The sequence below is a fragment of the Akebia trifoliata genome, chromosome 3, assembly GCF_017979445.1.
Source record: "Akebia trifoliata isolate Shusen 1 chromosome 3, ASM1797944v1, whole genome shotgun sequence".
NCBI lineage: Eukaryota > Viridiplantae > Streptophyta > Magnoliopsida > Ranunculales > Lardizabalaceae > Akebia > Akebia trifoliata.
The window spans coordinates 16,621,250-16,635,771 of NC_141377.1; positions in this window are offsets into that span (position 1 = coordinate 16,621,250).

Below are 14,522 nucleotides of genomic sequence, written 5' to 3' on the forward strand. Positions count from 1 at the left end.
CTGAGAAAGCCCTCTGTGGTATCTGATCATAGTTCCGAAAAAGCCCTCGACGACATCTGAGCATAGTTCCGAGAAAGCCCTCGGCGCAACTGAGCATAATTTCGAGAAAGCCCTCGATGACATCTGTGCATAATTCGGAGAAAGCCCTCAGCGGCATTTGAGCATAATTTCGAGAAAACCCTCTGCGGTATTTGAGCATAGTTCCGAGAAAGCCCTCGACGGCAACTGAGCATAATTTTGAAAAAGCCCTCGACGGCAACTTAACATAATTTTGAGAAAATCCTTGGTGATATCTGGCTGAGTAAAACTGAGATCGAGGGAATAAATCTGGGAAAGAACGATTGAAAATGAATCTGGAAAATAAGTGGTTGAATCTGGGAATGATTAGATCTAGGACAGAATGAATGCCCTATCTCCTATGTGAGATCCAAAATGCGTTTGTTTGAACCTCAAGGTTTTATCCAAAAGTTTTATGAATTTAAAACCTGGGTTTTTATTTCTTTTGAGCCTCAAGGGTTTTTCGAAAAACTGTCATCAAGAGGGTAACCTTAAGTTTGGGGTTGCCATTATCATTTAGGATTAACATTGCTCAAAATAAAATGCCCTTAGTTTGACAGAAGACATGACATTAGAGATAATTGAATACATCATGCAAAAAAAATGCCCTTAGTATAAAAGGGAAACTACATGTTTAGAGGGAAAAGAAAATGCCTCTTGTATGAAGGTTAGAAATATTTGATTACCACAAGCACAATAAAGATTCAACTTTTAATTTTGATTAATTTTATAGAAGATTTTGAGTCAGGCGCAACAAAATAAAATATTTTCTTTTTGAGACTCATCATAGAATTCATCATTCTCTCCCTTGGTTCACTTGGGGAAGTAAAAATTTTCAGATCGATCGTAGACAAGATACTTGTGGCTTCTGAGTCTGTGCCTGATTTAAGCTAAGTATTGAACTTGATTATTCAGACTTCTGATATTTCAGCTCGGACTACTCTTAGTTTTCTTCTGTTTTGCTTTGTTGCTCCAAGTTTTACCTAGATTGCCTTTTCAGGTTTTCAATCTAGCGAGTTTGCTCTAACTTTTGCCTAGATTGACTTTCTAGGTTTTCAAACTAACGAACTTTCTTTTTTCCTTCGCTCTGATTGTGGCCAAAGTTGTCCTTTCGGATTTTCAACCTTACGAGCTTGTCTTAATTTTTGCCTAAGTCGCCCTTTCCGGGTTTTCAACTTAGCAGGCTATTTTTTTTTCTTTTCTTCCTTATGGAATTGCTGTCTGATCATGCTTTGCTATCTTCCTTGATTTTTCGCATGGTACATAGGAGGACTTTTATAGGTAAGCTTAGGACTGGGTATAAAAAGAAAGGAATTTTGAGGCTCAAAAATCCAAATGCCCCTTGTGTGGCATTTAAAATTTTTTTCTTGAATTTTCTTCCCCATTTTGAATGATATTTCTTTTTCTTTTGAATTTTTTCTTTTTAGATTTTTGTTTGTCGGGGAATCTATTTTTTTATTTTGATGTGGTCGGGCTTGAAGTAACTTCTCAGGTTGCCTACGTACCCCAGAATTTTGGGATCAGACCAAAACGTAGTTCGAATCTTCCCTCCCCTAGGTTAGGTGATCGGGCTGAGAAAGAAAAAAGCATAATTTTTCTTTTTGAAATGACTGCAAAGGGGTTGAGAAAGGATATATTGAACTGGGAAATATGAGAATTGATTCGGCTAAAGATGACCTCCTTAAATGTAGTACCGTTTGATTTGGTCAAGGTTGGTTGGTTTTGGTAATTCGATTTTATCATGATCTTGAAGCTTGACAGCTTTTCCTAGTAATATTTCTTTGATGATGAATGGACCTCCCCAATTTGGTTTGAACTTCCCTCCAGGGTCAAAGATAAGTACTCGATTCTCTTTGAAATCTAATGGTTTTCCAAAGTAGTATTTAATTACTAATGGATGAATCTCTTCAATGAAGTTCAGACTTCCTCCTATGGTCGAGGAGGGATGGTTAAATCCTTGACTTGTAAGTGGTGAACTTTGACCTTCGTGCGGGTAACTCTTCTCTGATAAGTTTGTACGTAGCACATAACTCTAAGTTATTTTCTTTTCAATCTGGTTTAGCTCTTCATACCTAATGACGAGCCTAGTCTATTTTTAGCAATTGACTTTCCATCAAGACCTTGAGATATGGGATTTCTATTTCAACTGGTAATACTGCTTTCAGATAATATACTATAGGATAGGGAATAGTTCCAATGGAAGACTGTATTTGAAGTACGACACCCCCATAGTATGAATGGTAGCTTTTCTGACTAATCTTGGTATGATTGACACATTTTCACGATAATTATCTTAAGACTCTTACGAGATGCTTCAACCACTCCATTAATCTAAGGACGGTAGGGGGATGATCTGTGATGCCGTATCTTGAATTTTGTATATAGAATAATGACTTAAGCTTTGAAGTACGACCCATTATCAGAGATCAGTTCGAATGGTACCCACATCTCGACTGATAATGTGTGATTTGCAACTCACTATGCAGTGAGGATAGCACTGATACATTTTATAACATCTATTCCGTGTTGAACAACACCCAAGCTTGCACCTAACACATCCTCATCGGATCATGCGAACAAGTCTTTTGAAATTTCTGAGTAAATTCATTATCCCCTCGTGTTCCTCTAGGGATAGGAGGGTTTCTATTTGAATTTCTTTAGGAATTATTTTTTGTTCCGAGGTCAATAACCTTTTGTTTTCTCGATTAAACGTTGAGCCTGACTCTTATCTTCTTACTCAGGAAAGAAATCTATCCTTGAAGCCAGATTAGTAGGTAATTCGTTAATGCGCTCGAGGTATTCAGAAATTTCCTTTATCCAGTCATATTCAGATTAGAACAACAAATACCTTTATGACTTGATAAACTAACTCGACTCAACAGAAAAAGGAGTCGACTTGAAAAGAAAACATGACCTTGCTGGAAAAAAAAAGGACTCGAACTAACCCAAATGACTCATGAAAACTCAAGACTACGCACAACGGGCTTGATTAGGACTGAGGACTGAGACATTGCTTACAATCGGTATAACTAAGGCACTGTGATCTTCAAAGAACAACTAGACGATGTTGAAAAATTTTGAGGTCATTTCTGACTCCTGACTTGATATTGACGTTTACTCTATCTGACCGGATTTACAACCCTAGCTAGACAATGGACGATTGAGCTTAGATACAATGATAACCTAGTTACCCCATCAAATGTGGATTATCAATTCCAATGTTACCCCCTTAATAATATTTTAAATGAACTCTGAGATTTTATTGAATTATGTACACCAATCTATTAAACAATTCATCCATAAAAGGAAAATAATTTTATTGCACTCTTGAAAATTATTGAAAAATAATCTTTTTATTAAATAATAATTTTCACAAACATATTTCGATAATTTTTCATGCAAAAATAGATCTTTTGTAAATCATTTTTTTCTTTGAAAAATATTTTTCTTCCTTTTTTTTTTTTTTTTTTGGAAAACATTTTCTTTTAGAAAATTTTTTGGGAAAGCATTTCCTTTTAGAAGATCTTATTCTTCTGGAAAATTTTACTTTTGGAAAGCATCTCTTCTGGAAAACATTTTTCTTCTTTTAAAATAGGTTAAAAAAATCTAAATTAGAAAAAAGTTTGAATTTCATTTTGATTGAAATTGCTCGGCCCATAATGATCGTTGGATCGAGATGGACTGGGTCAAGTTTAAAATGGATTTTTTGTTGGGTTGGTGTATCCAGTGATACTGTAATTTCAAATCAGGTTAAACAACAAAAAATTTATCCTTGAGGACAAATCCGCGCATTCCTGATCTCATCATTCATATACATTCATCTCATCATTCACATGCATTCTGATCTCATCATTCACATACATTTATCTCATCATTCACAAGGTCTCATTCAATAAACAACCCGGGAACACCCACGATAAGTTCGAGTCGTGACCTATAGGGAAGGTTTCTAGACTCTATGCTTACTACATGCAATGCATTTTTATCTGGCCACCCTTGCCCAAGTAGACCTATATACCTCTCGAGTGTACTCAATCAGACGGTACATGGTGACTTGGTTTGATATACCGTATAGGTGATAATCTAAAACTTCAACTCACTTCTCTAAAGAAAAAAAATATCCAGTTTGATTCCCAGTTGAAAGGTGGCGCACGATGCTGAGCAAGGGCCCAGTTAAATACCTCTCGTCTAGAATAGGCGTAGTCTATCCCCCTCGTACAGTAGGGTACATCGGGGCAGGATCTCGCTTAGGCACTGGTTTTGACCAAGAAGTGCAATTGATGTACTTGGACTATCTTTTATATACCTACGAGTATGAGTCAAGAGTTGTCGCTTTCATAAATGGTTTGGCATCCCATGAAGGGACCGACCACGTACTAGTACTACGTTGGCAATCGGGACATGTGACTATGTGGCTTACAATAGGTCAAAGGCTCAGGTCGCTCTAGCTTGGGTGCATCGATATACCTTTCAGAGTCACCTGATCAGACGGCACTGATGCCCCAGTTTGATATACCCTAAGGTACGTGACTTGAGTTGTAGTTTTTATGAATGACGTCGCATCTCCGAAGAGACCAGGCCACGCACTAGTACCACGTTGGCTATATGGGACGTGCAAGCATGCAAAGCAATAAACGTGCTAGTGGTGTGTGCAAAACAGGGTGGGGTGTGCTCGGGACTTTTTCCAAACACTGGGCCCATGGGCCTGATCATACCATCATAACATTGATACCACATAAACATGAATCAAAATAAACATTATTCAATAACATTATTAAAGATACGCACATTAAACCTATCAAGATCATGGCAACGTTAGATAGGCAATTGAGACAACGAATAATAATTGGATCCAATCATTGGCACAAGCTCAGTATTTTTAGTCCAAACCAAGGAGATTCTTTTTATGATCCAATCAAGGGTGGTTTTGGGTGACCCGAAATAAATCAAGGCTTCAATGAGCATTAAATTGAAGATAACACTATAGTTGTTGTGATTTGGAATGATGAATCCCTTTTTTTTATTATTTAAAAACTAATTGATTTTAAAGAAAAGAAATTCATTTTTTTTTTGGTTGCCAACATACAATTTTTTATTGCTGCCAAAACATCCAACATGCCGTCAGCACATACAACACTCATTTTTTTCATATATGTTGCTGTCTAGCAACACACAACAACAACAGCACAACAGCAATACACAACACACAACAACAACACCCAACAGCAACAACAACACACAACAGCAACACCCAACAGCAACAACAACACAACAGCAACACCAACAGCAACATCAACACACAACAACAACACCCAACAACACCAACACATTTTTTTTCTTTCGTTGTTGCTGCCAACACACAAAAGTAATATTTTTTTTTTTAGAAAATAAGAAAAAAACAATATGCTACCTAATGAGCAGCCAATAAAATTTTCTTTTCTTATGTATACCATCAAGGAACAAATCGGCACACACCCAAAACCTTTTTTTTTATAGAAAAAAAAAAGGGCAGATCTAGATAAAAAAAATAAATAAAAATAAATAAATAAATAAATAAAAACCTGATCTGATAATCATTATTCTACCATCAACAAAAACCACCTCTTTACAATCTCGCATTATTTTGGGTCATCTTAAACGACCCTCAATTGAACCACATAAATAATACTTGATTGAACCTAAATAATATGCTAAAAAAAATGCCAAGAGAATATAATACAAACCTAAAAAATAAACGAGTCAAATAAACTTAAAAAAAAAAAAATTTAGGTCTAAATGGCAATGTTCCCATACTTGGGGCTTTTCAAGTTTGATCCTCAAAAATCCCCAGCGGAGTCGCCACTGAAAGCGCCCTCGATCCGCGGGGTGCGCGAATCCACTTTTGACCTTTGAGGTTTGGGAGTCACCACCTAGTTATTACGATCTAGGAACCGAATATAGACTCTAAACGGATAAATCAACTAATCTACTACAAAAATATGGGTCTGGGGATCACGTTACAGGGTTGGGAGGTGTTAGGCACCAACCCCGCCAGGCCAATTCTGGTCTCTACTTATCCCAAATAAAACTACATTGCTAACAAAAAGATCTAAAAAAAACCGCTCCTTGTACAGTACTCCTCGCTTTGTTCTATCTTCGGATCTGATTTCTGATCTCCGAGGTAAGGTATCTCTTTCTTAGATCTGGATTCTTCGAATTTTTTTACGAATTTTTGGTATTTTTGAAGGGCTTCTAGGTATTTTTCAAGCTAAAATCGAAGTATGGATGTTAGGTAAGGAGTTGGGGCTTCAAAATTAGGATTTATGGGAGGCTAGGGAAGCTTTTTGACCTACTTCTCTTAGGATTTTTTCTTGGATACGAAAATAAGGTGTGGAGGTTCTTATTTATAAAGTTTTTTTAGAAGAATTAGGGTTTGATTAGGGTTTCTTTTAGGATTTTAATTAGGGTTTTGACTTTAGTCTTATGAGATTGACTTAGTCTTATTAGGGTTAGGGTTTTGACTTTAGTCTTATGAGATTGACTTGATTAGGATTTTAATTAGGGTTTTGACTTTAGTATTATGAGATTGACTTGATTAGTTTAGATTAGGGTTTTAATTAAGGTTTTGACTTAAGTCTTATGAGATTGACTTGATTAGTTTAGATTAGGGTTTTGACTTTTAGTATCATTTGATTGACTTTAAGATTTTGACTTTAGTCTTTCTTGATTGACTTTAATTTCTTGACTTTAGTCTTTCTTGATTGACTTTTAATATATTGACTTTAGTCTTACTTTATTGACTTTAAGATTTGAAGAACCCCCTTTTATATCTTTAATTCTTTGGGCCCCCAGATGGAGGGGTCCTTGAATAAATATCCTAGCAACCATCAACAATTTTGCCTGAAAGCCTAATTGATCGATTTTTTTGTTCAAATTTTTAAATTAATTTTATTAATGTTTCACTTTACATTATTTAATATTTTATTTATTAATTTCATAATTTTTAATTATTAAAATTGTAAAATTACCGTTTTGCCCTCGGAGAGAACTTTTTGCGTTTTAAGTCATTTTTCAATGTTCCAGGATGTTTTGGAATCATTTTTTTGTAAGAAATTCAATGGGAATATTGGTATGTGTCATTTATGAAATTTTTTGTGCAAAATGGTCATGAACTTTATGAGGGGTATTTTCGTAATTTTGTCAAATTTTGTGAAAATTGGCGAAATGATTTATTTGATTTCGATTTGTTATTTAATGTGTTTGAATGGGTTTTCCTAAGCATAGCGTGGGCTCTAGGGTTTTTTAAGGTTAGGGGTATTTTGGTAATTTGGTCATTTTTTAGTATTTTTTATCATAAAACTTTTTTTTGTCTGAAAATGATGATTTCTAAGCTTTTGGAGTTATATTTTCCTAACGTAGCATGGTTTCTATAGTTTTGTCAGTTCGAGATACCTCATCTGGATTTCTGAAACATATCTAGTAACAAATAAAGCATTGGAATAATCATCCATCATTGGGAACCGCTGTAATCGGGTTGACGAGTTGATTAATCAGGCGGATGCAAAAATGAGGTGTCTACACCAATGTGGTTGCCGACGCGTTGAGTAGAAACACTGTAACTCATATGATGGTGAAAGAATGGAGTTGCTTGAGGAAGCCATAGAAACAGTATTTGAAACTCTAAGGGAAAGGTACAGACCGCACATTTACCTCGGTACATTGAGGATCGAACATGAGTTGATAACATGAATTAGGGAAGCCCAAAAAGTAGATGAAGATGTGGGAGAATATGAGTCGAGACCTAAGGACCTGACCGACTTAGATTGGTCAAAAGGATCAGATGAGGTTCTCAGATTTTGAGGCAGGATATGAATACTGTAGGACTCGCAATTGAGGTCCAACATACTGGGTGAGACATACCATTCTCATATTCTATCTACCTAGGAGGTATTAAAATGTATAAAGATTTACGAAATCTTTTTTTGTTTTCGGGTATGAAGAAGGTAATTGCAAAATATGTAGGTAGATGCCTAACCTACCAGCAAGTCAAGGTAGAACACGACAACCCAGCAGGCTTACTCCAACCATTACTCATAGCGAAATGGAAATGGGAGTATGTGACCATGGACTTTGTAGTAGGGTTACCGAGAGCTAGTGACAGGTCGGATACCATATGGGTGATTGTGGATAAACTAACAAAATTGGCATATTTTCTTTCAATCTGAGTTTCATTCAGCGTTGACAGACTGAGCAAAATATAAATAGCTTAGATAGTTCGACAGCATGGGGTACCAACTTTCATCTTGTCGGACGGGGATCCCAAATTTACTTCTCGATTTTGGGAAAGTCTACACAAAGCCATGGGTACTCAATTGAACTTTAGTACAGCATTTGATCAACAATTTGATGGAGAGTCTGAGCAGTTACTCAGATTCTAGAAGATCTACTACAAGCATATTTTTTAGATTTTGGAGGAGGTTGGAAGCGTCACTTCTCGTTGGTGGAGTTTTCTTACAACAACAACTTCCAAGTTAGTATCGGCATGGCACCATTCGTGGCTTTATATGAGAAGCCTTGTCGATCACTGATATCTTGGGCAGAGATAAGAGATGCCATGATGTTAGGACCTGAGATTGTTGAGGAAACTACTGAGACATTACACATTATACAGGATAGACTAAAAACTACTCAGAGTAGATAGAAAAATTATGCAGACAAGCGGCGCAGACCTTCGAAATTTCAAGTTAGGGATAAAGTATTCTTGAAAGTATCATCCCGAAGAGGGATCTCTAGGTTTGGTGTGAAGAATAAATTAAAACCGTGATTTACGGGACCATTCGAAATAGTTGAATGGGTAGGTCTAGTGGCTTACAGATTGATTCTACCACTGCAGTTTGAGTAGGTTCACAATGTGTTCCACGAGTCCATGTTGAAGGTGTAATCGCCAGATCCTTCACATGTGGTTGATTTGCAGAATTTAGAGGTAGATAAGGATGTATCATACGAGGAAAGTGTAGTGCAGATACTTGATAGGAGAGTAAAACAACTCAGATCCAAATCTATCCCTTTAGTCAAGGTATTGTGGTAACACCACGACATTGAGGAAGCCATATGGGAAAAAGAGGCCGAAATGCAAACTAAGTACCGAAAACTATTTCGAGACTAAGGTATAATTTTAATTTTGAGGACAAAATTTTTCTTAAGGGGGGAGAATGTAATACCCCAAGTTTTTAATTTGTGTCTCGATGAAATCTAATAGTAAAGTTGTGATAAAATTCTAAAAGAAAGACTTGCGGTAAAATACTCAGATCTTGTTAGGTTCATTTTCAAGGAAGATCAACTTCGTCATTGGGTTCAAAAAGGTCAAAATATATACTTTAGCATGTGAACAAGCTCGAATTCGAGTTCTGATGAAAAAATTATAAAATCCTTGAATTTCATGTTGAGTGGGACCTAAAAGAAGGAATTTTCATTAAAACGAGAAACAGGAAAATTCGATCGCACCATTAGGTCCACAACAAAAAAGTATTCAAAATAGAATACTCATTTGTCATTTTTCGAGTCTAAATAGTGAAGTTATCGCCAAAACTAGAAACAATGGAAAAAAATTAAAAAGATGCCCTCAGCCCTTTGTATTTAAAAAAAAGTTGGCTTTATTTTATTTCTATCTTTTCTTCTCCAAACTCTTCAAGTTCTATGCAAATGAGTCCGAGTTGAACGTTGACGAAGAAGAAGAAATCGTCGACATTGATGAGCTCCACATTCTTATCACCTTGGATCTTCATTTCCCTTTTTTTCCTTTCCATACCTCATCAAAATCAGCAAGTGAGCTTGAATACAACCAACTAGGAGCTTCATATCATTAGAAGAAGACTCATTTTACATTGTAGAAGAAAATGAGAGTGTCGTCGTCGAACGCTTGCTGACCTCTATTCGCTTTGCACCTAAATCAGTCTCATCTTGAGTTCTTCACCATAAATCCATGATTTCTGAGCTATCTCTTCATTTTCGACAGTCACAAACCAAGTAGGGGACTCGTACTTCTTAGTGGTAATCGTAGTTTTCGAAACATGCATTTAAGAATTTTTATCGAACATGTCTTGTATTTATAAATCGTAGAAATCCTTTATTTGATTTTTATTCATGTTAGAATTAGAGATTTGATGTGTTTTTATCAAGTTTGAATATTAAATTCATGTGTGGTTCGATGGATTCGAAGAATGGAGTAGAAACTCAAAAATTTGGTCGGAAAACTCGAAGTTTCGAGCAAGCTGGAGCTTGCTAATGGCACTGCCATCAGAAGTTAATGGCGCCGCTGTCAACCACCGTCAATACTGACGGTGCCGATGTCATACCAAAAATGTTGGCTAAATTGAGTTTCAATTTTTTGTTCTACTTCCCCACAACTTATACATGTTTTTCACCCTCTATTTCATTAAAAACATTTAAGTAAATATACTTTAAGTTCTTTAATGAAATTAACGTTTTATCCCCCATTTCAGAACAATGGGAATAATTTCATGATCCAAATCTCAAAAGATCAAAATCCAAATTTTGGTTTCAAGAACAAAACGTAAATTTTACGTTTCAAAAATCCGTTATTAATTTCAAAAACCTTGAAAACTTGAGTTTTCAAGACTTAGTCAAATTTTCACCAGCTTTCCTAATTCTGACAATTTGATTTCACATACTTATTGGGATCCCGTTTTAACTAAAATTTGATAGTTTTTTTATTGAATGATTAAAGTGAAATTGAAAGTTTAAAAAAGAAAGGTTGGTTTAAAAAGTTGAAAAGTGAAGACACTGAAAAAAGGGAAAAGGGATGAAAAAGTAAAATGCTAGAATCACACTTGAAGGTGATGTCTGCATTTTACATTGATGTATTGTGTGCAGGTCGGTGAATGGATATCCAATGATAATGATTATGGTTGCATGTTTATTTAAATTTTATTAGCACAATGCATTGAGTTATGTTTCCGTTCAATTATTTACTTTAGGCCAGTGGGCCACTGTTGCATGGTAGGAACTGGATATCTATGCTCAACTTTGTATTATTAATTTCTCATTTATTTTTAAACGAAAATGATATATATATATATATATATATATATATATATATATATATATATATATATATTGTGAGTTGTTAAAGAGCTTGTGAATGCCTGAAAGGAGAGTACGTCATATCATCCAGAGTGATATATTATCCTAAGATGTATGGTAGGGACCACCAAGCTCATACGTGGTATAGGACGTGTATGAAAGTAGAGTCACAACTGGAATCCAGGTCCATTCCTTTCTATCTTTACTGGTGAACTTGTATTGTTAAGGTGGTCATATATGAATGGAGTTGTACATGTCGGGAATCACATGTACGCTTGATAGGCATAAACAAAGATGATTAGTTAATGATCATTAAAATCTAGAGTAGTCAAATGTTGTGACGCATCAAAAATAGACCTATTACTTATGGTCACGTCAAATAGGCCGTCTAAGCCGGATAAATGGTTACTTGGTGTGGTAAGCGCAGTGATTAGCCACAAAATCAAGAACTAAAAATAAAAATAATGTTGTAACATCATGTCCCAACTAGGAGCGATCTAGTCGTGAATCCCAATTCTCTAATTTTACTACTCCACCATTTTGTAATATATACTTGTTATTCTATTTTGAATTATAAACTGAAAAGCATATTTACTATTTCAATGTTGTCAATTATATTTGTATAAGAATGAAAATGTATAGCGAGTATTGATGATTGATGTTATGTGGAACTTTAACTGTTTAGCTGTTCATCCCTAGCTATATGTATCAGTTAATTGTAGTTTAATTTATAAAGCTTTACATGTATTTAAATGATTCAATGTGATTATTAGATCACATTCGGTGAGGTTATTAATAGGAATTGTTGGTGGACCTACTAGGTAACCCTTGTTACTCACCCTTTCTTTTTAGTTTTTTTAATTACAGAGCCTGCCGCTAGTGAGGTGAGTGTAGAGCCATCAGTCGATAAGCATATAGTTAGTCAGATTGACGACCACAGTCTGCTACCTGGTGAGCATTGGGACTACTTCCACTAGGAGTCATTTTGTCTAGGTGGTGTATATAGTTTTTAGGCCGAGTGATATGACTATGTTAGAGTGATGATAAATTTTTATAATCCTATATATTTTCACCTTTTGCGTAACTCTGATCTAATTCTGTACTATTCATAATCCTACCGTCTTTCGCATCTTGTATCCTTTTGGTACATTTTATATATAGGATTTGTTGGTTACTGGCTTATCAGGTTTTTGAGTTCGATGGAACGCTACATAAATAGAGGGAACTATGATAAAATTTTGAGGTGCCACCTAGTACCTTGAGATTTGACCTAGGATTTTGTGTTAGTGTTTAGCGGATGTCACAAGTGTTAGTTAGAATTCTATTAAATAGAGTTATTATTTAATTAGAACTCTATTAGGATTTTGACTTTTGGTCTTATTTGATTGACTTTAATATTTTGACTTTAGTCTTAATTGATTGACTTTAATATCTTGACTTTAGTCTTGCTTAATTGACTTTAATTTTGACTTTAGTCTTACTTGATTGACTTTAATACCTTGACTTTAGTCTTTCTTGATTGACTTTAATTTTTTGGAGAACCCCCCTCTATTATATCTTTAATTCTTTGGACCCCCAAATGGAGGGGTCCTTGAAGAAATATCTTGGCAACCCTCAACAATTTTGCCTGAGAGCCTGATTGATCGATTTTTTTAGTTTAAAATTTTAAATTAATTTTATTAATGTTTCACTTTAATTTTTTAATATTTTATTTATTAATTATAAAAATGACAAAATTACCGTTTTACCTTCGGAGAGGATTTTTCGCGTTTTAAGTCGGTTTTTAATGTTCTAGGATATTTTAGAATCAGTTTTTCGTAAGAAATTTAATGGAAATGTTGGTTTGTGTCATTTATGAAATTTTTTGTGTGAAATGGTCGTGAACTTTATGAGGGGCATTTTCGTAATTTTGTCAAATTCTGTGAAAATTGGCGAAATGATTTATTTGGTTTTGATTTGTTGTTTCATGTGTTTGAAAGGATTTTTCTAAGCGTAACGTAAGCTCTTGGGTTGTTTTGATGTTAGGGGTATTTTGGTAATTTGATCATTTTTAGTGATTTCTATCGTGAAGCTTCTTTTTTATCTACAAGATGATGATTTCTATGTTTCTAGGGTAGTGTATTCCTAGCGTAGCGTGATTTGTAAAGTTTTGTCAGTTCGATATACCTCATCCGGATTTCTGAAACATATCAGGTAACAAAATAAAGTATTGAAATAAACATCCATCATTGGGAACTGTTGCGATCGGGTTGACGAGTTGATTAATCAGGCGAGTGTAAAAATGGGGTGTCTACAAGAATGAACATACAAGTGATTGCCTCGACTCCATTAATCTCCTTGTTAGTTTATCCTATTGAAAGCGCCCTCGATCCGCTTTTGACCCTTGAGGTTTGGGAGTCGCCACTTAGTTATTACGGTCTAGGAACCGAATAGAGACTCGAAATGGATAAATCAACTAATCTACTATAAAAATATGGGTCCGGGGATCACGTTACGGGGTAAGAAGGTGTTAGGCACCAACCCCGTCCGGTCAATGCCGGTCTCTACTTATCCCAAATAAGATTACATTCCTAACAAAAAAAACCTAGATAGAAGAAAGAAAAGAAATCTTACCTTCGAATGCAACGATTCTATTCCCTCAGATCTGATAAAACCACTCCTTGTACCGTACTCCTTTCTTTGTTCTGTCTCCGGATTTGATTTCTGATCTCCGAGGCAAGGTATCTCTTTCTTAGATCTAGATTCTTCAAATTTTATTATGGATTTTGGGGTGTTTTTGAAGGGCTTCTAGGTGTTTTTCAAACTAAAATCAAAGTATGGGTGTTAGGTAAAGAGTCGGGATTTCAAAATTAGGGTTCATGGGAGGCTAGGAAAGCTTTTTGACTGACTTCTCTTAGGATTTTTTCTTAGATACGAAGATAGGGTGTGGAGACCCCTATTTATAGATTTTTTTAAGGGTAGATTTAGATAGAATTAATGTTTGATTATAATTCTTTTAGTTAGAATTGTATTTTAGTTAGAATTGTTTTAGGTAGAGTTGTATTTTAATTAGAATTATTTTAGGTAGAGTTATATTTTAGTTAGAATTCTATTAAATAGAGTTATTATTTAATTATAACTTTATTAGGATTTTGACTTTTAATCTTATTTGATTGACTTTAATCTTAATTGATTGACTTTAATCTTGCTTAATTGACTTTAATTTGGACTTTAGTCTTACTTGATTGACTTTAATACCTTGACTTTAGTCTTATTTGGTTGACTTTAATTTTTTGGAGAACCCCCCTCTATTATATCTTTAATTCTTTGGACCCCCAAATGGAGGGGTCCTTGAATAAATATCTTGGCAACCATCAACAATTTTGCCGGAGAGCCTGATTGAT